This window comes from Marmota flaviventris, chromosome 2 (assembly GCF_047511675.1).
Source record: "Marmota flaviventris isolate mMarFla1 chromosome 2, mMarFla1.hap1, whole genome shotgun sequence".
Lineage (NCBI taxonomy): Eukaryota > Metazoa > Chordata > Mammalia > Rodentia > Sciuridae > Marmota > Marmota flaviventris.
In genome coordinates this window covers 78,371,912-78,398,802 of record NC_092499.1, presented here as the reverse complement: position 1 = coordinate 78,398,802, position 26,891 = coordinate 78,371,912, and positions in this window count along the sequence as shown.

The window sequence follows — 26,891 nt, the reverse complement described above, 5'->3', positions numbered from 1 at the left end:
ATGAAAGAGGCAAGGAGCAGCCACCTTCCCAGTCTTATCCTCTATTATATTTCCTTCAGAGATGGAAGCTGTGGATAAGAAGGAGAAATCTATGTAACCAGGAGAGCCTGGTGCCCTTTACCCTTCCGGTGAGTCTCCCCTCAGAGATCTGCAGAGATCGCATGGTATTTGTCCAGAAAGATTCATCTGTGTGTTTGTGTCTTTTGAGGTGCTGTTTTTATGTGTGCTTCCATTATTTCGTCATTCCTCCAGACACATCATGAAATTTTTACCCTCCTCCCTAACCACAAATCCTGCAAAGATTACAAGATTGTAAGTCAGAGACTGCAAGATTGTAAGTCAGAGACTGCAAGATTGTAAGTCAGAGACTGCAAGATTGTAAGTCAGAGAAACGAAAAAGCATTCCTCAAACTGCTATGAGGAATCAAAAAAGTTTTGGATTGGAGCTGAATTAGTCACCCTGCTACTTGTTCGACCACTGTTCATGGCAGTGACAGATGTAGTTTTTCTTGTCTCAGTGACTTCACTCTCTGTGATGAAAGTTCATTTTAAACAGAATCTCAATGTGGATTGTTTTTGGACTCAGAGTTGTGATCCCATATGAGCCAGTGCTCACATAGTCTGTCTTTCCTCTTCCAGAACCCATGCTAAGATGTTTAAATTTAGAGTACTGGGACTGATCAAAGAAAGAAGCATGACCTTTCAGAAAGGCTGGTAAAACTGCTTTTTTTTTTTTTTTTACTTGAAGGGAAGAAACAAGAAACACTAAGGAAGGCAGAGATTTATGAGGCAAAATTTTATTTGAGAACTAATAATAAGTAGGGAGTCCAGGGATGCTATAATACTGTGGCCACAAACAACCCAAGGGATTTGATCACAGGGTAATCTAAGATTTAACCTAATGGTGGGTCCAAATAAATGAATAAAAGGAAGACTCTTCATGAATGTTTCTGTTAACTTGAAGGGAGAAAGTTCTAGTCTTTCTTACTTTGGAAAAACACAGACAACTCAGTATCTTCTAAGAAATTGGAATGTAGCAGGGAGGGAAAGACCATACTAATAGATGAAGACATAGATTTTCTATAAAACATCTTGGCTTTAAAAAGAGGCAGATCGTATCCTCCTTTCCCCTCCCAACCTCCCTCTTGTTATTCCAATTTGCTTTTGGCCTAACCTGACATTTTGTTGTAGTACCCATTTTATGGGTAAGGAAATTGGGACACAGTAGTACAAGAATGAAAATTCAATAACATTGGTTGAAGAAACCAGTGGTATAAATTGTTGTTCCAACAGCTGACTGATGCTCAATCTAGAAGATTAAGACATATTTTGAGAAGTATGAGGATGGCCTCATTTGGATGTGTTTTCATAATCTGAGTCTGTTCTCAGGACCACCAGACCTGCAGCCTTGGTGCATTAGAATAGAGCAGCAGCCACAGGAAGTGTTGCTCTAATTTCCCTTAAAGAGCAAACCTGCTTCTGTGAATGCACTCGATGAGTGACAGTTGTTTGTCATCTGTAATGTCTTCAATATCTGCTATAGCATTTAAGCTGAGGCTTCCTTTCCACAGGAAGCCCTAACCAATAACTGAGCATAGCAGAAGTAAGTAGAACCTGACCATTTCTGCAGTGCAGGACTCCTCTAAGGGCAGGTTTTGCAATGGAGCTTCCTATTGGGATAGCTGAGACTCTTAGGGCTCTGGCATGACCTGGGCCTCTTCCTACTCAATACCCTCTTGATAGAAGCAGTCAGAACAGACAGAAAACATTCCTTGTCTACTCCAGCAGGCACTCTCTTTATCATTCATGATTTTACTACTCCCAAATCTCTTGCACTCTTAACTATATTATGATGTCTGCTTCCTGGAAAGCCCAATTTCACAAAAACAACCCATCTGCATCATTGGTTGGCAGAGGCCTGTTTTCATCAACTACTTTACTATCATTTCTATATAATTGGAGGGTGGAACTAAGATGTTATGGTGTCTATCCTGAACAAACACTGACAACTGGCACTGACAGTTTTGTTTTATTCCCTTGTCAGTCCTTGTAGGGGTATGATTATGACCTAAGACAATTTTTTTTATTACAAGGTCCAGTAAAATAAACAAGGCAAATATTGAAAAAGCGATATAGTGTTTCAGGGTTTTTTTTTTTGCCAGTTTTTTATTTTAAATATAAAATTATTTAAAATCATCTATACATATGGTCACAGTTTTTTCATAAAGGTAACATTTTTTAACAAAAAAGAGGAAGGATACAATCTGAGAATTGAGGATTTAAAAAAAAATTTTTCAGAGAAATTTTAGTTTCACAGAAAAATTCAGAGTAAGGTATAGAGATTTTCCATTTACCCTCTGCCTTACACATGCAGTGCCTACCTCTTTATCAGCACCCCCTGCCAGAGCTGGACATTTATTTCAATGGATGAACCTACATGGCCACATCATTGTTCTCCATCATCCCCAGGTTACATTAGAGTTCATTCTTATACATTTTACAGACTTAAATACATTTATAAGGACATGTATCCGCCACTGTAGAAGCACACAGAGTATATTTGCTGCCCTAAAAATCCTCTGTGTTCCACTCATTCATCCTTCCCACTTCAACATCAGGCAACCATTGATCTTTTTACTATTTCCCTTGTCCATAGTTTTGTCTTTTCCAGGATGTTATATAGTCAAAACCATACAGTATGTACCCCTTTCAGATTAGCTTCTTCACTTAGTAATGCCCATTGGGGTGTTATCCATGTCTTTTCATGGCTTGATAGCTCATTTCTTTTTAGCAATATAAAATCCTTTGTATAAATGTACCACAGTTTATTCATTTATTCATCCGTGGAAGGACATCTTGCTTGATGTCAAATTTTAGAAATTATGAATAAGGTTACTACAAACATGGTAAAGTTTCAGCTTCTGTGGGTAAATACCAAGAAGTGTGACTATAGGTGTATTATGTTTAGTTTTTGAAGAAACCACCAAACTGTCCTCCAAAGTGGCTATACCATTTTGTATTCCCACTAACGATGAATTAAAATTTCTGTTGTTCCAAATCCTTGTCAGCATTTTGTGCTTTCAGTGTTCTGGATTTTGGCCATTCTAATAGCCATGTAGTAGTATCTCATTATTGTTTTAATTTGTATTTTCTTGATGACATATGAAGTGAAACATCTTTTTGTGTGCTTATTAATTTTCTACACATATTTTTAATGAGTTGTCTCTCATTACTGTTAATCTATTTTTTAATCAGAGTGGATTTTTTTTTTTAAATTGGAGTTTTAGGAGTTCCCTGTATGTTTTGGATAATATATCAGTCCTTTATCTGCTATGTCTTTTGCAAATATTATACCAGTTTATGCCTTTCCTTTCCATTTTTTGACAGTGTCTTTATTTTAATGAAGTCAGATATATCAATTTCTTCTTTCATGGGTTGTACCTTTAATGTATTATGTAAGAGATTTGTTTTTTATTCAGAGTAAGATAGGAAAACTACACTGAACTATTAAGCTATTTTATCACTAAAATAATTACACAACTAAGCTAGAGCATTGTTTTTCTCCTATAAAGGATTAACTGTTACAGGAATTCCTCTTGCAGTATAAACCAGACAAATTACATAGAATTACATATTTCAGACATTGGACAATAAGTGTCACAGGACAATGATTTCTGAGAGAAAGGGAATAGATGAGGTAAATGTTATGAGAAGCCAGATTATTAGGTCAGTTCCTAGGTATGAAAGCAAAATAAACCAATATAGAGCATGATGGTACCACCAAATTGGTTATTTCTTTAAAAAGTCCTGGTGAGTTGGTGACTGAGGACTTATCTGCACATCCATAGGGTAAAATCACCTGAGGCTAGGGAAAGAATCAGTGTAGAGCAGTAGGCCAACCAATTCTCTAAGCTTACCGAAGACTGGATGAGTGAGTGTCCATTTTCCTAACTAGAGTGGAGAGACTTCATAGAAACTGGGAACATGAATAGAGTGGTTGTAAATGTCAGGCATTTGTTGTGGGAAATTATTTTCACAATGAAGGTTGGCCTAGACCTGTGATAGCACAGCATAAAAACAAGCCTGAATGGAATCAAATTTATTCACAAGGAACTTAACTGCACACCAGAGCAAATTCTGCCCTCTTTCATGATATAAAATTTGAACTATCCAGAATATAATCAAAAGCACACAAAGAGTGGAAAAATATGATCCATAACCAATGGAAAAACCATTATATAGGAGCATATCCAGAAATAATACAGACTATAGAATTAGTATGGGACAATAAACCAATAAACAAATGTGAAAAATTTTTACATTTTTAAAAATATGAAGAAAAATATAAAATGGTAACAAAAGCTGTAAAGAATTTTTTTTAAATTTCAAATGCAAATTCTAGAAAAACAAAAACCCATGACATCTGCAGTTACAAAGTTTATGCAGTGGGAATAGTATGAGAATATATGCTGTAGAATGAAATAGTGAACCTGAAGACACAAATAGGAACTACCCAAAATGAAAAGAGAAAAACTACTATTCTACCTTTTATCAGAAAGACAAGATCAAAAGTTTTAACACATATAACTACAGTTTAAGAAAGAGAATAAAGTTGAGAGTGTAGAGGACATAAATATATTTTGAAGAAATAGTGACCATTTAAAAATAATTGGGTTAAAATTATAAACTCAGATACAGAAATCTCAGTGAACTCTAAGCATAAGAACAAAGAAAATCACACAAAGATACCCCATAATATACTATCTTTTCACAAGTGATACACTGAAAAACAAATAAAAAGAGAAAAAGGCATATTTTGTATGTAGGGAGAAGGGAATTTTGGCAGATTTTCATTATAAACAATGAAGACTCAAAAACAATGGAAGAATATCTCTTAAAGTGCTGAAAACGAAACTGTATAACTGGAATTCTGTATCCAGTAAAAGTGTCTTTCAAAATATCTAGAAGAAATAAAGGCCTTTAGAAACTAACAAAAGTGGAATTTACCACCAGCCGACTGTACTAGGAGAAATATTAAATGTCCTATAAGTTTCAAGAAACAAAATAGTACCAAATGGAAATTTATATTTAAACAATGGAATGAAGAAGTCTAGAAATGAAAATATGTTAGTAATTTTTTAAAAAAAGACAATTGTCCTCATTTTTGTTATTTTCAAAGATAATATAAAATTTAAATGAAAATAATAACAATGTCTCATGACAGAGTACAACATATAGACTTAAAGTGGAAGTATATTTTTATAGGTTGTTACACTATAGATAAAGTAGTACGTTATTTGGACTTAGGCTGTGTTGTTACATATATATGTGTGTATGTATAATACAATTATATGTATGATCCAATAACATGCATTATTTGTATATTGCTATATAATGTATATTATTTGTATATAAATGTATACATTGAATATAAATTATAATTTTTATATATGAGATTATAATAGGGATCAGCAAAAAATAGCCTGTAGTTTCAATCTGGCCTGTCACTTAATTTTATAATTAAAACTTTATTAAAACATACAGCTGTATCCATTCTTTTATATGTGTATGACTGCTTTCGAACAAAAGTAGTTGTAATAGAAACCTAAAATATTTAAAATATTTAAATATAAAATATTTAAAATATTTAAATATAAACCTAAAATATTTATTTTTTTGACCCTTTATAGAAAAAGTTTGCCATCCCTTGATCTAGACCAACCAATAATGATGATAATAATAATAAATTAAATCAAAATAAAGATATGCAACTACCAAATGAACAGTAGATACAAAATATTTTCATAATAAGTAATCAATAGAAAAGAAGGAAGAAAAAGAGTATTTAAAAAGTCAGATAGAACAAATAGAAAACCTATATTGAGATAGTAGAATTAAACCCAAACTTGTTGATTATTATGTTAAATTTAAAATTGCTGAATATCCCAATTAAAAGACAGAAAAATATCAGGTTGGATATAAACACAAGATATAACTGCAAGAATCCATGCAAGAATCCCACTTTAACTATGAAGACACAAGTTAAGAGTAAGAGACTGAGAAATAGGTAACATGTGAACACTAAATATAAGGAAACTGGAAAGTCTATTTTAATATCAGACAAGGCAAACTTTAGAAGAAAAAATATTCCCATGGATGAAGAAGTATTTTTATAATGATGATGGGCAAATTCATTACAATATTTCTTAATATGTATTCATTAAAAATAATATTTAGAAGTACATAAAATCAAAACTGGTAGGTGTGAAAGGGAAAGGGAACAAATCTATAATTACAGTTGGAGAGTTTATCACTGATAGTAATAGGTATGATGCATAAAATAAATCACTACAACATTCACATTCTTATAAGTCCATGTTCTGATATATGTGTGAATATAATGAAATGCTCAAAACTGGTGTTTTATTTTTTTAAAAAAGAAGTTTATTTAGTATAAGTTTTGGAGGTTCACGGACATGCTGCTGGCATCAATTTTACTCTGGTGAGAACCTCAGGACAGAAAGTATCACAATGGCATGAACTAAAGAAAGAAATTATAAATTGGGACAGGAAGTCAGAGAGAGATTCGGGGGTCAGGCTCATCCTATTATAACCACCCTCACATGCGAACTAACATGAAAACTACAGCAATTCCTTGCCAAGGCAGCAAACCTGCTGACCTAATTATTTCCCACTCGGTCTCATTCTTAAGGGTTCTATGCTACCTCCCAACACCATCACACTGAGGACCACGCTCCTACAACATGAGCTCTTGAGGAACATTCTCAAATCAAATCCAAACCACAGCAACTCAGATGACCCAAACAATGCTGTTAACCAACTTAACCTAATTTTTAAAAAATATGTTTTTTAGTTGTAGATGGACACAATACCTTTATTTAACTTATTTATTTTTATGTGGTCCTGAGGATTGAACCCAGTGCCTTGTACATGTGAGGCAAACACTCTGCCACTGAGCCACAACCCCAGCCCTTAACCTAATTTTTGTTCATACAACACTCCATCCCACAACAACATTCTTATACAATCTCATCTAATGGACAGAAACATTCAAAAAATAGACAATATTCTTGACCATAAAATAAGTTGCAAAACATTTTAAAGAATCAAAACTTTTACAAAGTATATTCTCTGGCAACAGGGACATGAGCTAGAAATTGATTATAGAAAATATTTCTGGAAAATACACACATAGATAGAAATGAACACAAATCTAAATGACTTGTGGGTCAAAAACATATCACAAGAGAAATTAAAAGTAACTGGATATGAATATAAAAGATAACAGCATATTAAAAGTTGAGGGGTTGGTATAAAGTTGTATACCTGGAGAAAAAAATGTATAATATTAAAGGATTTTATTAATAGAGAAAAATGCATAAATTAAATCATCAAAGTTTTTACCTGAAGGAACTAGAAAAAGAAGAGAATCAGTAAGTAACCTATAGAAGTGGTGGGAATTAAACATAAAGAAAAGAATACAGAAATCAATTAAATATAAGAACATCCAAAGAGCCATAGCAACAGAGACATTTACCAAGTGTAATGACTGACCATTTGAGAAAATTTGTAAAATTCAATAAACACTAGATAGATTGATTAACAAAGAGAAGACACAAATTAATAACTATCAAAAATAAAAATGGGAATATAACTCCAGGATAAAGAGATGTTTAAAGAAATATAAAGGGCAACATTGTGGATAACTTCATGCCAGAAAATTCACCAACTTTAATGGAACAGATGGAACTTTTTGAAAGACATGAAGTACCAAAGTTTATTCAAAACAAAACAGATGAGCTAAGTAGCCCAACCTCTATTTTTTAAATTGATTCAGAGTTAACATATCTGCTCCAAAGAAAATTCTCAGATAACTTCACTCATTAATTATTCAAGGCCTTTATGGAAAATAATACCAATGCTATGCAAACACTTCCAAGAAACAGGAGAAGGGAATATTTCTCATCCCTTGTTAGGAGGCTATCTTTAATCTGTTGTCAAAACAATACAAAGATATTACCAAAAAAGTAAAGCATACTTCTTATCCTCAGGAACACAGATGCAAAAATTTTTACAAAAAGATTTATAACTAGAATGTATCAATTAAAGATCAATGAAAGACTGGAAAAAAGAAGTGAAACTCTTGATTAATGCATGACAACTATCTTCTACGTATAAAGCCCTAAAGTAGCTCTAACTAATAAATTAGTGAATTTAGCAAAATTGAATAAGATCAATATTACAAACTAATTTGGTTTCACTTGCTAGCAATTAACAATTAGAAATTGAAATTTAAAAAGCAAAATGCAATTTGTAATAGCATGAAAACCATGAAATATGGATAAACTTAAATGGTACATAGAGATACTCACTAAAAATTATGAAGCATTGCTGAAAGAAATGAAAGAAAACAAATTAATGAAGAGATACACCATGGTGGTGGATTGGCAAATTTAGTATTGTTAAGATGTGATTTTTGCCCAAATCTTTCTGCAGAGTGAATAAATTCTCAAAAAAAATCCCAGCAGACATTTTATAGACATGAAGAAACTGATTCTAATAAAACTTCTATGAAAATTCAAAGGACTTAAAGCAGTCAAAACACTTAAAAATGGCTAAAAAGATTTGAGGCTTTACGTCATCTGATTCTAAGATTGAAATGGTGCTTTATCAAGATAATGTGGTATAGACATACAGTTCAGAAATCAACTGACACAGGTATGGTCAATTGATTTTCAGTATAAGTGACAAGATAATTCAATGAGGACAATCTTTTCAACAAATGGTGCTGAAACATATGCATATGGAAAATATGACCCTATAAACTTTACCTAGCATTATATGAGTAAAAATTGACTGCCAATGAATCTTGTATCTAAGCATAAGAGCTAAACTCATAAAACTTCTAGAAGAAAATACAGGAGAAAAATTTTGTTATTTTGTGTTAATCAAAAATTTTAAATATAGAACCCTGCCAGGGTTCTCATTATAATCCCAGTGGCTCAGGAGGCTAGGGCAGGAGGATTGGAGGGTCAAGGCCAGCCTCAGCAACTTAACAAGGCTTTAAGCAACTTAGCAATATCCTGTCTCAAAATACATAAATAAAAAGGACTGGGGTAAAATAGTGGTAAAGTGCCTCTGGATTCAATCTCCAGTATAAAAAAATAGATAAATAAATAGATAGATAGATAGATAAATTAAATAAATAAATATCAAACATGAAAATTATGCACATAAAAGAAAAAAATCATAAATTGGATGTTAGCTTTAAAAATCATGCTCTTCAAAGTACATTGCTTAGAAAAGGGGAGCCATATAGTGAAAGAAAATATTCATATTACATATGTTTGATAATTTGTGCTCAATATATATAAAGAACATGAACAACCCAATTGAAAAATGAGCAAAAGACATATCACTATGAACACATATGAATGCAAGTAATTATACATTCAATGTCAGTAGTTATCAGAGAATTTCAAATTACAACTATAAGGAGACTCCACTACACACCCAATAGAATGGTTAAAAATCAATAGACTGATTTTGATTTTGTCAGTAATATCAATTACTTACATTGTTGTGCAACAACTGAAACTTGCATACATTGCTGGTAAGAAAGCAAAATGTTACAGCCACTTTGTAAAACAGTTGAACAGTCACTTGCAAAGTTAAACATAGACTTAACATATGGTCTTGCAGTTGTATTTTGGGCATTTACCCAAGAGAAATGAGAACATGCATTCCCACAAAGACTTATATATATGAATGTTCACAGCAATTTTTTTCACAATAGCCCCAAAGAGGATGATATCCAGTGACCATCAATGGATGAATAAACTAACTGTAGTATGTCCATTTGATGGACGGCTACTTAGCAATAAAAAGGAACATGCAACTAACTAGAGGTTTGAATTTCCAAATCATTATGCTGAGCAAAAGAAGGCTTCTACAAAATAATAGATACTGCATGGTATGAAATTTACATGAAATTCTACAAAAGGCAAAACTATAGTGACAGATGGTTGATCAGTGGCTGCCTGGCTTCAAGGATCAGGAGAGGAATTGACCTGAGAAGGGTACAAGTGGAGGGAAATCTTGGGCATGATGGGAATGTTCTACAGCTTCATTGCAATGGGTTTTCTACATGCCTGTTGACAGAGCTTGATATCTATCGGTTCAGTGCTTGCCTTTTTTTTTTTTTAATCAGAATCTAGGCCCAGTTTTTCTTCTTTTTTTTTTTTTAAATCAAATTTCACATCAAAATTGGAACTCAATGCTGTTTCTCTCAATTTGGAGTCATCTGGTTTTACTCTAGGAAACAGAACTGTGGGAGCATACAAGTTTCTTCCACTGATCCTGGGAGGGCCTGGAAGCCTTGAGACAGGACCACGGACAGGCAGGACTTTGGGAAGGGGCAGAAGCAGACATCTTCCTCTGTTACTTCTCACCCAGAGATACTGGTGTCACCACTCAACTGGGAGCAATGAGGACATTTGCAGTGAAAATCTCACCATTAAGGGTAGGATTAATATTTAGAAACCACTGCTCGAGGCACTTCGGTAGCCTGAGTACAAAGCAATGTTAAGTACTACAGCCAGCCCTTGACATCTATAGGGAATGGGTTACAGGACCCTAAATGGATACTCAGATCCAAGTATGCTCAAGTCCCTTACCTAGAATTGTGCAATGTTCACGGATAGCCTACACACTGTAGATTTATAATACCTAACACAGGGAAAAGACTATATAAATAGTTGTTACAATATATTGTTTGGAGAGTAATTTTTTTTAAAGTCTGTACATGTTCCATACAGACTCATTTTTCCCCTATATTTTTGATCCATGATTGGTTGAATCTGCAAATGTAGAATCCACAGAGATAGATTGCCAAACTTTGGGGGGGGACTTTAATCCCTGTCAGCCTCAGTTGTACATCTCTAAAATGGAGATACTTATAACCATCTCACAACATTGATGTGAGGAGTAAATGGAATAATAAAATAAATATACAGTGCCTGGAGCATAGTAAGTGCGTCAGAAACAGCTTCACAGGCCTACCACAGTTACTGACTGGTCTCTTCTGTCATTAAAAGCACAGGGAACCCTAAGAAAGGTGGCTGAGCTCCTGGAAGGAAAGGCAGAAGCACAGGGACAGTAGCCAAGGGACCAACAATAAGAGGAGTGTTGTCTTCCAGGAGATGAAATTTAGCAGTCTGGGAAATAGGAAGCAGGTATGGTTGGTTCACCTGCAGGACCTTTTAACTCATGATATCCATGCTTTATTTTTTTGTGGTTCATTTATTCTATGTATTAATTTATTTCCTTACATTTAAAAGTGAAAGAAGCCAAGATAAAAAAAAAAGCCATATACTCTCTGATCTTAACTATACAACATGCTGGAAAAGGCAGAACTGTAGAGACAATGAGAAGATCAGTGGTTTCCAGGATTATATAAATGAGTAGACAGAGCACAGGGGATTTGGGGGACAGTGGAACTGATATTATGATACTGTAATGGTAGATACATATCATTATATATTTTTTCAAGCCCATAGGATATACAACACCAGGAGTGAACCCTAATGTCAGCCATGGGCTTTGGTTGATAATGACGTATCATTGCTGGTTCATTGATTATAACAAATGTACTGCTCAGGTGCAGTGTGTTATCGTTGGGGGACCTGTGTATATAGGTGGGAAGGAGATATGAAGGAGCTCTCTACACTTTACACTCACTTTTATCTATGAACCTAAAACTGCGCTAATCATTTATTAGTTTAAAAAAATGGAGCTGGGCGTGGTGGCTCATGCCTGTAATCCCAGCAGCTCCAGAAGCTGAGACAGGAGGATCCCCAATTCAAAGCCAGACTCAGCAAAAGTGAGGCTCTAAGCAACTCAGAGAGACCCTATCTCTAAATAAATTCCAAATTAAAAATTGAGCTGGGGATGTGGCTCAGTGGTGGAGTGCCCCAGAGTTTAATCCCCAGTACCAAAAAAAAAAAAAAAAGAAAAGAAAAAAATTTCCCATGATACTACCACTTTTTACAAATATTATTATGTTTGTATAGTGGTCCTTTTGCACAACCATATACATTTCCATATGGTTGTGATTACTGAAGGATGACCACTTGACCTTCTCCATTTTAATTTAACACAGGATAGTATTTCCTGAAAGAGGCCAAAGGTTTTAATTGCCTAAGCATTTCTGCACCTAAACTATTTAATTTATTTGTAAAATGTATTAGGTTACAAGACATGATAGAGAAGCAGAAGGTAGAAAGCTAACATTATGAAGCACTTACAAGGCACCAGGCTCTGTGCCAGGTGCTCTACACATTCCATTTTATTTATTTATGTATTTACATACCATGTTAGGTAGGTGTTGTTATTTCCATTTTATAGAGAAGCAAACTGTAATTTTAAAATAACTCAATTATCATATTAACCAAACATCATCCTTGGACAAACTTACTCATGTGATTCCCAGCCTAGATTTTCTTATGATTTGAAGAGTAAGATAGAACAATATTTACCAAAATGTGTTCTGTTTTCACAAGAAGTTTCAAAGTAGATAGTTGATATAAGATGTATTATGGATGGGTAAATAGACAGATTTGGATTCATAGTCATATTTCTTCTAACAGGTTTGAGAAACCACACTTAAAACTATTAATAGCTTCTTTCCTGCAGGACATCTGGGGCCTTTCAAATGCTAATATTTTGAATTTTCACTATTTCCCATTTCAAGAACTAAGAATATTCCAGCACTTGTTCGATCATACACACTTTGGGGAATCTTGACCCATAACGTTATTCATAATTTATTCAGAAGACTCACTGTTTAATTTTAAGAATTGCCAGAATGCATTCTATGACGGTGTCCATAAAACATTCCAGCTTCATCTCATTATTTATTTTATCAAGTGAATAATATACCTTGGGGTGAAGCCATAAAATGATGTAGAAGCATAGAACTGTCCGCCTGGAAGGGATCACAAAGACTCAGTAGGTCACCTCCCAGGCTTCAGAAGGGACCACACCTAAACCATCACAGACACATGGGTATCTAGCTTGTTATAAAAGACCTCCAGGGAAGAAAATCCCATGACCTCCTTATAACCTATTCCAGATGCCCAGTTTTTCTGAGAAAACGATGAGCTCCTTGAAACTAATGTGGCCCACTGTGCATGTGCTAAGTGCTACGTCACACAGTGGTTAATGTATGTAGGTGTGTAGGACATAACCAGAGCGCTGGTGAAAGTAGAACGAACATTTGTTGTCTGTCTGTCTTTCTGTCTGGAAGCACACAAACGTTCAATATATCACCTCAAAATCATCTTTGAAGCCCCTCTCTACCTATTTTTACAGTTTGCATTAACATCTCATGCTGTATTTTTTTTCTCCCAAGGGTCTCCTGATTCAGTCCCTTCCTCTTTCTTCTCTGCCACCCAGGGTTGAAGCCATTATGCATGCTAGCTTGAATCTCTCAAGTGCTGCCCAACTAATTAATTTCCCTTTCTCAGAATTGTTTTCCTTGTAATTGTCCCCTATAGTGCTAAAACATGTCTCTTGTATCATTTTTATGTCTTACATCTCCCTTTACCAATAATATAAATGTGAATTTATTAAATTATATATATTTATACACATTTTATATATACATACACACACACTATATATATGCATATATACACACTATATGCTTATGATTTGAAGAGTAGGATAGAACAATATATACACACACAATATATATATATATATATATATATATATATATATATATATATATATATATATATATATATTGTGTGTGTGTGTGTGTGTGTGTTTGGATGGGGGAGCACCTATTTGGCTCCCTTGTGGTTTTGGCCTAACTTTTTCTCTTCCCAGTCTCATCTCCAGTCGTTTTTCACCAAACAGCATGCCCCTCTCATAGTAGACATTATTCTTGACTGTCTGAATTTTCATGTCTTTGTACTTGGATTTTTCTTTCTTTCCTTCGGTTTGAAATCCCTTTCCCTCCCTTCTTTGTAGTATTCTTATTCATCTGTCCCATTTATTCAAGTCCTAGTTCCTTTATGAAATCTGCCTAGGTCTCTCTAAGCCAAACTAATTATTTTTCTCTCCTCTTTTTGCTTTCTAAAACTTCTGCACACATCTCATTCATATCACTTAGAATACTATGATACTAAATATGGCAGATGTTCAATAAATGGTTGAAACAACTTTGACCTTCTGTGTTCTGGAGAGGAGCAATGGTCAGAGCTGAAGGGAGCAAGCAAAGGAGACCAGAACTGGTTCAGCAGCAAAGGAAATAGCATAGAGGCAACCAGAAGAGTGAATGGGGAGCATGAGGGAGACGGGGATTCTGAGGGAGAGGAGAAAGCACATAAGGGCCCTTCCCCTTGGGAATGAGAGGGTTCTGGCAATAATCCAGGAAAGGTGGACAGGCAGAGGCCTGAGGGCAGCCAGCAGCATCTCAATATCCTTGAAATTGAAACCAAGGGGACAGGACTTAGGGAAGACAAGCAGCCACAGACGCAAGAGGCCTTCAATGGAAGAACTTCCAATTTCTACCCAAACTAGGACAAGAGAAGAAGAGTATCCAGACTAGGAACTTTGGGGTAGGAAAAAAAAGAGAGGGAAAGGGCAGTTGTTTCCTTCACATAATGAGCATACATTGTCCCTGTTTTATATTACATTTATTTGTATCACTCCATGGTAAGGACACCTGTCTGGCTTTTCTGTTGTTCTTGGCAGTTCTGGTTGGGAGAGGAGGGTGTGCCAATGTGGCCACACTCTATGAAGCTAATCCCATGGGGACATTCAACTTGATACTTACCAAACTGTAGTGATGACTGCATTTAATAGTATTGTTGAATTAGCATAAATTCATAAACTGGAAATGGAGGTTATCCTAGAAACTACTCGTCTGAAATCCTCAGTGCTCCTTCTTCCTAATACATAACTTTATAATATGTGACTACTAATAGTTTGAGGTCATTTTAACCATAGGAAAATAAAACTGATAATTTAAAACACAATAACTAGTGGGGCACTGTGGCACATACCTGAATCTCACCTACTCAGGAGTCTGAGGCAGGATTACAAGCTCGAGGCCAGCCTCAGCAACTTAGTGAGATCCTGTCTCAAAATAAAAAGTAAAAAGGACTGGGGCTGTGGCTCAGTGATAGAGCACTCTTATGTTCAATTCCCAGTACCAAGAAATAAATAAATAAAGATAAACAAACATAAATAAAACACTTCAACTTATACATTTAAACAAGTTTCATTTTTCTTCAAAGTAGTTACGGTAGCTAGCTGGATACTCAGGATAATCATATTGCTATTTCTGTTTGTTATCATATGTTTAGTGCTAATCATGTGTTCAAACATGTTAGAAATGCTTTATAATGTCTAAGCTTACAGCATTCCTGAAAGTAATCATTATTATCCTCATTTTGCAGATGAGGAAACTAAGTTTTAAAGATAGCATTAAAAAGTATAATTCTATAAATATAATAAGCATATATAATATATACTTATTCATAAGTATATAAGTATATAGTAAGTAATATAAATACAATAATAAGTATAATGATAAGTTTTTAATGGTCTTAAAAATAGATTTTAAGTTTTAAAGATTTGGGGATTCAAGTGTAGTAAAGATGGTGGGAAACTTGGGAACAACTGAAAAATGAAATGTGACCCTGAAAGAAATACATTGAATGCCTTATGTGACTTCTAAATTGAATTAAGAAATCACTTAAATATTTCCATTTGAGGAATTTCTAAACCACCATAGATACTGAAAGAGTGGTATTTAGTATAGAAAAATGTGAATAATTTTATGTCCAACCTATAATTCTACCCTTGAATCCTACATTTGGAGGGACCATTATAGGTCACTGAATGTTTTTTCTTAAATTCCGTGTCACTGAGTGGCACAGCGTATCTTGGAGCATCAGACTTCCAGTTCTTTCCACTGTATGTCCTTGTCCCCACACCCATGGGGAAATGCTTTTGGAGCCCAATGTCCTGCCTCGTGAGCCTTCGTGTTGCACTTAAAACTTCCAGAGATGACAGGGGTGTCTTCTCTGACCTCTATCCCACCTTCCCACCTCCAGCCTTACCCTGGCCTTTCCTTGAGAAGATCATAACTCTCAGAATATTCTTTTCTTTTTTTTTCATATTGAATAGAGATCCATCTCCATGTATTACATATTTCAAGATGTTGAGACATGAACACAATTTCATAAGCAAAGAGAAAGAAGTTAACAGAAATATTTTAAAGAAATGTTTTTTAAGCAAAATTAAAGCTCCAAAGCAGATAAACCTGATTGCCTTTGCCAGGCTGGTGTTTTTTTTAGCCGTCACCCAACCCAACTTTCAGAGGAGACTCAAAGGAAAAGCACTGAAATACTTTTCTGACTTTTCCATATTTAGCACAACACCACACAAAATTGCTAAATACCATATAACCACACTTACCATCCTGGGGCCTATAAATTCAGAATTCAGACACTTGATTACAAACCACAGAATGACTCTGTTTAAGAAATAGTATGTGGGATTGTAAGGGAGCTGCCCTTATTTAGATCTTCTTCTGGTTATTAACTTAGTAACGTGGGCTTTTTTTCTCTCTCTCTTCTTTCTCAATCTTTCTACCATGACTGTCATCTCCAATTTCTGATACAGTTGCATGAGTTTCAGGGGTGCATGCTGGCAGGAGTGGGGGGACCATTTTCTGCTATAATTATAGTCCAAAAGGAAAATAAGCACATACGTTTTTGGTTTCGCAGTAAAATTCCAGAGCAAAACAAACAGGAGTCAATCACCCAGTTTTAGGAGTGCTAAGGTATGACGGGAAAGTTGTTCCTCCATCTAGGGGTGGCCTGGGCACCACCTCTACTCAGCTCCAAGGCCCCCACCCGCTCAGTCTTCAAAGCTATCACCTTTTGGCATTCGAACCAATAAATAATAGGAATCTCAACCTAGATATTTTTTCCTGGACTAGTTTACATTTTAATAAACTTTAAGATAAACCAGTGGAGGGTACTTACCCCACCAGGAGGTACTTTAAAAACAGAAAAGTTACCTGCCCACCAAGTAGGGTCCCCCCCACCCTTTATCAAGGCCACGACTGCTGCTGAACTTATTTAAATAGCTTAGAAAATGATAATTTCTTTAAGTGCTTAAATACTCTTGATGATAGAAGTTTAGTTTTTAAATAGAAATCCCCCGCTTTACCCTCGTAATAGCAAATGTCTCTTGTAACTCAAAAGCCAGCCACAACACCACTAAAAATTCTTTAATACTTTCTAAGGCTCATATTGAGACCTTACTGTGTTCCAGAGATATACTAACTGTTTTGCCTTCCTGCAGTCTTAGAAAGTAAATTCTATTATCTCAATTTTGCAGCTGAGAATACTATGAATGAGAGCAGGTATGTATGTTAACTAAATTCACAGAGTGGTTGTGTGACAGTGACAGAGTTGCAATCCTCCCCTTTGCCACTGCACCTTAAAATCTTTCTAGACAGAACATTCAGCCATGAGAGAGCATCAGATGAGAACTTTTATATCTGGATGCAACTCCAGATATTAATTCTGGATTTAAAAAAAAGATAATAAGGACTGCATAGGCACTTTGCAAGTGCTGGAAATCCAGGTCTGATTTGGTGCCAGCAACAGCACCAAAATGTCAATGAAAACTGGGTCTAGGCAGAAAGGGCCTGGAACTGTTATCACTGTGCACTAAATATGTACAGAAGCTGTGATACAACTGATTCCAGACACTGGGCACTGATGGTACATTGCTTCTTTGTTGCCCAAGAGCTTTATCTTATAGCATTGCCTTCATTGTCGAGGAAGATTCTTCCCAATCCTGTTTCCTTGCCTCTTTGATCACCTGTTAAAACATCATATTAGGAGCATTTGATTGGTGGAGCCCAGGTCACATGCCCACACACTACCAGCAAGGGATGCCAGGAAAGCAAGTTTGGACACTGGTGTCTGTGCCCCTCCCACCAGAACTCATGAAGTAGATAATTACCCACTGGAAACAAAGGTTAGATGGTTGGCAGTCAGAAGGAATAATATTCCTGCTCCACCTGAGATCTAGAATGGCAAGCTTCCCTAGCACCATACAATTTACTCCTTCCTCCTTATGTGTGTAAGATGCTCCTTGTCCCCCACCCCTGTGATTCTAAGATCATCAGTATGTATAGCAGGGCTTTGTGGTTCACCAGAGTGTTCTGCGGATGATGAATGGTGTCAGCAGAGATCCTGAGTCATGCATGGTTAGTATTCAAAAGAAGACAGAAGAAAATGTAAGTACTATTGAAAGCCTGGTGCTAGTGAAATCCAAGCTCTGTAGATTGAGGCTAAAGAACGTTGTGTCCAGAGTGACTGCACTTTGGATGAAAAAATAAAAGAGCTTCTGTAAACTTGTAATTACCCTTCTGGTTACATTCATGGTAAATGCCAAAAGGTGGATGTCAGCTTCCAGCTTGGGCAAATTTGTTCATCAGATCCATTTTATTCTCACCAGAACTTATCTCCCAGAGGTTTTCCACACTAAAAGGGAAAGAAATGTCTCTATTAGAGGAAGGATAATAAATCCTGTTATAGACCTCTGTTATGTTTCTCTGCTCAGTGTTCATTCTTTCTTCTTTCATTAACAGTATCACAGTGTTCCTTTAGGAATGACCTACCCTGCCAGTTCTAGGGGTGTTCATGGGACCCAGATTTAGACCAAGAAAACACCTGCATATAATGATAGCTCAGGGAAATACATGTGATATGCATGTGATACAGAAAATCCCAGTGAAGACAGGTCTCTCTTGAACTCCTAGAAAGAGAAATTCTCTCCTCTGGAATTACTAAGCTGGTAGTTGTACATAGGGTGAACATCTTGCTGCTTTAAGGGGAGGGCCTAAGAACAAAACCAACAAATAAACCCAAGCAGATATTTTTTTTAAAAGATTGAATAGTACTTACAATATCATTTTAACACCTAGATCAAGCCAAGTACAGAGCTAGTAACCTTGGACTTTTCCATTGCCTCAGAATGTAAATGTCGTAAGCCAGTGGGAATTGGGTTCCCCATCACCTGCAACCAAAGCATCCTAACTGACCACCAACTTCATTAATTATGGAGTTCTGGTCTGCCTTGGTTCAAGAAGAAGCCCAATGGCTAGTTGTTCTGATGCTGTAGAAGGGCATTCTGGGTAGGGAATTGGTTTTAACATTTTATCCCAAGTTTGAGAATCTAGGATTGTGTGAATGAAGACAAATAAGAAGCATTTGTTAAAATACATTAGATGCTATATCAGAAAAAGATAACGATGACATTACCATTTAGTACAACAAAAAATCATCACCCAGGGGCTAGGGCTGGGGCTCAGCGGTAGCGCACTTGCCTGGCATGTGTGAGGCACTGGGTTCAATTCTCAGCACCGCATATAAATAAATAAAATAAAGGTCCATTAACAACTTGTATGTGTATGTGTTTGTGTGTATAATTTTAGTCCATAATCAATTTGCCCTATACACACACACACACACACACATATATATATGTATATATAAAAAAAGAATATTAAAAAAAAATCATCACCCAAATAGGGTTAGTAACTATTTTAAGTTCCATTTAGTGTATCTTGGTAATTCTTTTTGTAAGTACTTTGTAGTTTCTAAGTTTGTGAGGCTTAAATAATTATGTAATTACTTTGTACAACCACAGAACACCAATTGGGTTTGGTAGCAACTTTAAGCCATGTTAAGTTTTTCATTATAAATTTTATTTTGTTTAGTACGTAATTTATAGTTTGACAAGAATAACCATATCATGCAACTATTCTGTAATAGCATAGCAATTACTCCCCATATTGTGGTAACTACTAGTAGAATGAATATTTCTTTTGTAACTACAGAAATGATAACATCATATCCAGCAATTTCTTGATAATAACATTTATAAGTATAAATTCAACTATAATTCAGTTGCTGCTTCTTGGACAGTCTAGCTGAGCAAGAATGGGGTGAAAAGTTCTCTTGCCACTTTAATATTAGACAATATTTAGCAAGTATAAGCTTCAGAAATTGAAGCTTGGAAATAGATCCTGTGTAATGAGATCAAAGTATATTATTTGCCTCCATTTATACTCTGGCAACAAATAAGCCTTGATCAATTACCACAGTTCAAGATCAAGGGATCATGCAGGAAAGTTATATTTTATTGTAACATAAACCCAGTTGACAAACTACCCTGAAAGATGTGGTGTGAGAGATAGGCTTTCGCATGGCCTGGAAGAGTAGAGAAAGAAAGGCACGGGGTGTGGAATTAGAAACCTGAGTCTGAACCTCACTTTGCAACTTCCTAGCTAGGTGATCTTACCAACTTATGATCTCTCTCAGACTGCTTCTTTTCCTGTAGATTTTACCTAATCATACTTAGAAGGTCTGTTGCAAAACCAAATTATATAATGTGTTTGGAGGTGTTGTGTCAAGTACTCAAATAATATCAGGCACTATTAATGAAGAAAGCTCTTTCTTTCTCATTCAAATTACTTTGTTTGAAATAAAATACTCTTCCTTCAAATCTTCATACATGTAGCATTTCACTGTTGTGGATTTAAAAAATAAATTTAAAAAATACCCTTCCTTCATATAAACTTTATCATGAAAGGTAATGAAAAATAGCACCTACCATGTGCAAGAGATCATACTAATGCAAAGAATTTATCCCGCCATCTCCTTCCCCTTGCTCCTTCCCTCCTGCCCCCTTCCTTTTGGCTCAATCTGACTTTTCCAAAGAGCTTGTATATATTTGTATATATCTCTTTTCTCCTATGAGATGTGATGCTCAAGTGTTTAGGAATTTTACTTTATTAAGAAGCACACATTTTCTTAGACAAATGGGATAAAAATGAACAAAATGTTGTTTCTTCACCCCAGGGCTGGGTTACAGGATACAATTTTTGCAATACTCCAGTCAGCTCCCAGAAGACAAATAGCTGAGTCGTACCTGGAGGATATTAGTGTGAGTATTTTAGGGCTTGCTGGAGTTATGTATTAGGAAATTTTAGTCCATTATCAATTGGCCCTATAGCTTTGGGGCCTGTAGCAAGGCAGCGTATCATTGCAACAACACATGAGAAAAAACGGTAACTTCATAGCTGGGGAGCAAAACAAAGAGAAAAAAGAAGAGAATGGAGTCCCACAACCACTCAAGAGCATGTACCCAATGACCTAAAGGCCTCCCACTATGCCTCCCTCTTAAAGTTCCAACCACCTTCCAAGCTGAGGAACAATCCTCTTATACAAGGACACTGGAGATGCTTAGCCAAACCAAGCACCAGTACTTTAAAGACCCTGCACTCCAGGGTTCTCACTGGAATTGCTTCTGATAAGAAATCTACAGTTATATCTTTGCTTCCGTGTAGCAACAGGTCTTTTTCTGTAGTTCCTTTTAGGGTTTTCTCTTTAAAACTGGCTTTGAGCAATTTGATTTTGACATGCTTTGATGGAGATTTCTTTCTGTTGTGTGTGGGCTTTGTCAAACTTCTTGGATTTGTGAGTTTATAGTTTTCATCAAATTTGGAAAAATCTGGCCATTATTTCTTCAAGTATTTTTTCTGTTCTCTTTCTTCATTTCACTTAAAAAAATTAATGCTGTTTCATTTTGAACAGTTTCTATTTCCATGTCTTTAATTTCATTCATTTTTTTGTTCCAGAGTATTTTATCTGTCGTTAATCCTATCCAGTATTGTTTGGCCTCAGACATAATAGTTTTTATCTTCAAAATTTGATTTTGTTCTTTTTAACATCTTCCATGTCTCTAAAGTTTTTGGACATATGGAATAGAGTTTTAATGACTGTTCCAGTGCCCTTGTCTGTTTGTTCTGCTGTCCATGTGATCTTCCAGTGATGGGATTGTCTTCTCATTACGGTTTGCATTTTTCTGCTTCCTATGTGCCTGGTAATTTTTTATTGGATAATGGTAGTTGTGAATTTTACCTTCAAGGAGGCTAGATATTTTTGCATTCCTAAAAATATTATGGAACAGTAGTTTGGGTCATGGTTCGGTTATTTGGAAATAGCTGGATATTTTCAGGACTTGCCTTCCAATTTTGTTAGGTAAGACCAGAGTATATTTTGTCTAGGGTTAATTATTAACCACTACTGATGCACACCCTTCTGAATACTCTATCAATAACCCATGAATCTTGAGATTTGTCCAATCTAGATGGTGGTGAAGGACACTATACCAAATCCTATGGAAGTGACAGGTCCTATTCTTGACAGTCCTTGCAGGCAGCTCTTTCTCTGGCCTTGGGTGATTTCTTTGTTGCACACAGTATGCATATTTGAGGAGTATCCTCCATAGATTTCCAGAGTTTTCTAACTTATCTTAATATTCTGTTGTGCAAATTCTAGCTACCTTGGTTCCTCTGGAACCCCTACCTCCTTCTCCTCAACTCAAGGAATCTGCCCATTTCTGTAAACTCTCTCAAGGTAGTAATCTGGAACAATAAAAGGACATAGTTTTGTTTCCTGTCCCTCAGTGACATGTCTCCTTCCTTAACTAATGCTCAGTGTTTTAAAACTCATAGTTTCATGTATTTTGTCCTGTTTTATGGTTGTTTGAGACAGGAAGACAAATTCCATTACTTCAATTTGTTTGGAAACAGAAATAACAACAAATGAAAAAAAATAGAAAGAACTTAGGAAATTGTGACCTATGAATAATCTTCCTTAGCTTGCTGGAAACCAGATGGTACCATTCTGCATCAGAAACCAGAGATGAATATGAGAGTTTCTCAGGATCCCATAACCACGTTTCCAAGTCTAGAGGTCTCCTGGACCACAGGGACAACACCGATCAACATGCTGGCTCACGCTCTCCTTTTTAAATGCCTGTCCAGTGCTAAACCTCAAATGAGACCTTTCCTACTCTAAATTTCCACACCTCCCATCTTCTGACAATTCTGCTTTCTAATTCACAAATTGAGGTTGCTCATCTCTGAGTCAGTTCTTTGGTGCAGGAATTGGAGTATCCATAAAAGGCGACAGAAACATCATCTTACTATTTGAACTCAGATGGAGGTTTCCAACAATATTTAATTCCTACTGATGCAATTGTTATTATTTAATGTCCACTATTACTGTTTGTATTTAACAGATTTCTGGTGATTCTCTCTATGCACATATTTCAAGTGTATTTTCCTTTACCAAAATGACAGAAGTATACAAATGCAGAAACAAAACCATACCAATATTCCAAAGTTAGTCATTTCCCCTCAAATTTGGAATGACTGCTACATTGTTTGGCATAAACCTCATTTCACAAACTCATATATGCATAAAATAAAATTATATCATCTTTATTTTGAATCTGAATTCTGTCAGGATGGAGGGAACTCAATTTTGATCAGTATAAGCTTTCACTTGATTTCCCCCAAGTAGCAGCCAGCAAGGGTGTTTACAATTGTGAAAAATCCATAAGACCTCAAGGCCTGAGTCCATAGAGCTGGTGAGATATCCCACCTGGCCTTCTGCACCTGGTCCACCAGGCTATCGCTGATATGCCCTCCTAGCCCAGTAGTTGTCTCTATGTATTTGATGTTGCTCCTAGGCACCTGGTATACATTTGATCTTTCTGTGTCATATAGGACTATAGAAATTCTGCCTGGTCATTAGGACATTAAGAGAATAGCTGCTGCTTCTCTTGATTCTTGCTGCCTATCTCTGGCTTCCCCTAGGAAATGGAGCACAAGCCCCTTGGCTCTTGGGTTCCCTGACCTCTTTAGGGAATTCTTATCACCTTGGGGCTTGCAATCAAAACACAGGCGCTAGTCTACTGTATCTATACTCTCATGGTTTCCTTTCCATTGTTCTTTTTTCGTGCAAGCACCTGTGTGTGTGTGTGTGTGTGTGTGTGTGTGTGTTTGAACTTCACTCTTAACTGCCCGCACTCCCCACCCCCACCCCCTGCCACGAATCCTAGAATCCTTGGCATGGTGTCTTTTTTCAGTTCCCCTGAAAGCCTAAACAAATGAAAAATAAGAAATAAGTACTAGAAAAAAGACTCCTTTGTCTGTCTAAAGTAATGAGCACAGATGAGCCTAACTGGTTTAGGTAGAGAAATGCAAAGCGCAAAATAAAATGCTGAGGAAAGGTTAACATTGAAGGTATATTATGCCACTATAATATCTTGCTTTTCTATATTGTTTCTTCCCTTATCTGGTTTCTTCCTGGTGGTATCACTCACTAGTTATGTGATCTTAGGAAAGTAACTTAAATTTACTGTACTTCAGTCTCCAAATCTGAAAAATGGGCACAGTTGTAAGAGTAAATGCTTAAAAAATACATGTAAATTGCTGAGGATATGGCCTGCAGTTAGTACTAATTAACTGTTAGTTATTAGCATAATTGCCCTATTCATAAAGTGTTTAAGTGGCTAAAGTGGAAAAAGGAAGCTGGATATTTCTGCCTGTAGTGAAACTCATAATTTGAGGTCTGGAAGAGATAGGAGACACCTCCTGGTCTAGCCTCTTCGTTGGTCAGTAAAATTCAGCAGGGAGAGCCTGAGAGAAATGAATTGCCAAGGCAGGACTAGGACACAGACCTCCTAGTTATGGATGTGAGCATATTTCTTGGGGAGAAAGGACCCTTCAGTGCTATTCACTACATGGGATTCTACACAAACAGTGGCAGAATCTAAATTCCCTTTGCTCTTAACAGAAATGGTAGCCACTTGGGTAAAAATGCAGACTGTCCCATTAGGTGCAGCTGTGAGTGCTTGTTTCTTAAAATTTCAAAGTGCCAGCCTCCAAGGGTTCTTCCTCAGATGAGGGAAGTATGACCAACAAATTTCACTATGTTACTTTGAGCATGGCACCTACCCTCTCTGATTCTCAACTTGCCCTTCTGTAAATCACAGGAGTTGGACTAAGTAGTATCTCCTGTGGTAGCCCAGAGAGTAGCTGCTCAGAACCAAAGTAGATTCCCAGATTTGGCATCTCTGGGGTGGAGCCTGAGAGTCTGCACTGACAACAAGTCCCCTAAATGATTCTTAAGCACAAGGAGGTTTGAGAGTGGACTGGCCCAGAGGGCGTCTAAGCATTCTTCCAGCTCTAAGATGCATTAATTCTAAATTAAAGTCCCAGACCCCTGCAACTAGGCCTGCAGCTTCATCCAAATATGCTGCCCTGTTATCCAAAAAACTGTTTGATGCAATGGGAAATGCATATTTATTTCTGTAATATCATCTACAAAATATGTTTTTATTCTTTATTTTTATTTATTTAGTTTTTTAGTACCAGGGATTGAACTCAGGGGCACTCAACCACTAAGCCACATCCCCAGCCCTATATTGTATTTTATTTAGAGACAGGGTCTCACTGAGTTGCTTAGTGCCTTGCTTTTGTTGAGGTTGGCTTTGAACTTGGGATCCTCTTGCCTCAGCCTCCTGAGCCACTGAGATTACAGGCACCTGGCATTTTTACTCTTAATGTTATCTAACCTCTTTCCCAAAGATCATTGAATTCAAATTTTCCATGTGAACATGGAATCATCTCCTATTAGGACAAATCATTGCACTGAGGTTCACAAAAACATTTCTATAACATACTCCTCTCTAGGCATGAAAATGTGTTGCAGGTGATGCACTATCCTAAGCAGGTCCTTCTGATATTTTGATGTTTCCTTTTCAACTGGCCCCATAGACCTAACTGCCTTCCTCAAATCCTCCTGGGTAGCTTCAAGTGGTGGCAGGACTCTTAAATTTAGGACATTCTAGAAGGGAAGAAGCCACGTGACAATGAAATCTTTAGGTTTAGTCTGTTTTCACTTGGAAATATGGCTGATATTTTCTGACACAGGTTTCCTCTCATGAGAGTAAAGGGCAAGCTAATTTCTCTCTTTGTTTCAATGTTGAGCTGGATTCCAGAGATGGACCCGTGCACTGCCTCACACCTGCACATCAGGGAAAATTACTCTGGGACCTTCATTTCAAGGCCAAGTGGCAGGAAGCTTGGTCCCAGGCTCTTCTGGAAAAAAACAAAGCATAACTGATTATGCAACAGTCTTGGAAAGCAGATATTTGACTTGAGATCATTGATTTTTTGACCTTCACTTCATTCTTTTGAAAAAATTAAAATGAAGCACTTGCTGCAGATAAAGAACTGCTGACTATAGCTTACGAAATGGCTAGTCCTCTGCAGTACAGATGCAGGTTTCTGGATGCTTCTTCACTGTTATATGGCAATTATGCTAATAACTAATGCATTTGGTTTCCTTTTCTAATCTGTTCTGAAAATATTTTATAGGATTTATCTTTAAACATATTTTATCTCCAAATAGTGCAGGACAGCTTAACTTGCTCATGTACCGCTCATGTCTGAACACTTGGGTTTATCCTGTGATGTGAAACTAGAAATTATGTTTATTTTTGGATCAATATGTGGGACTATAATATTTTAATTTAAGGATAATCACTTTGAAGTTTCATTCAGCTGATTATAGAGTTCATAATCAGATTGTTGACTCAATGAAACATTGTTGTTTTAAGATCAAGCTTCAAGGTAAATTGCCATAGAATCTAAGAGATGTCTAAATTAATCACCACCACCTTAATTATACTCAGTTGAGCATAGGGATTCCTCCAGGATTAGGATGTCTTGGGCTATTAGAAATTATCCATGATATTTAAACTTAAATTCTAGAATAAGTTTTCCCAGTTAGAAAATACAACAAGGAGAGGGAGAGAAGGGGAAGGGGTATGGGGAGAGGAAAGATGATGGAATGCGATGGACATTATTACCCTAGGTACATGTATGACTGCATATATGGTGTGATGCT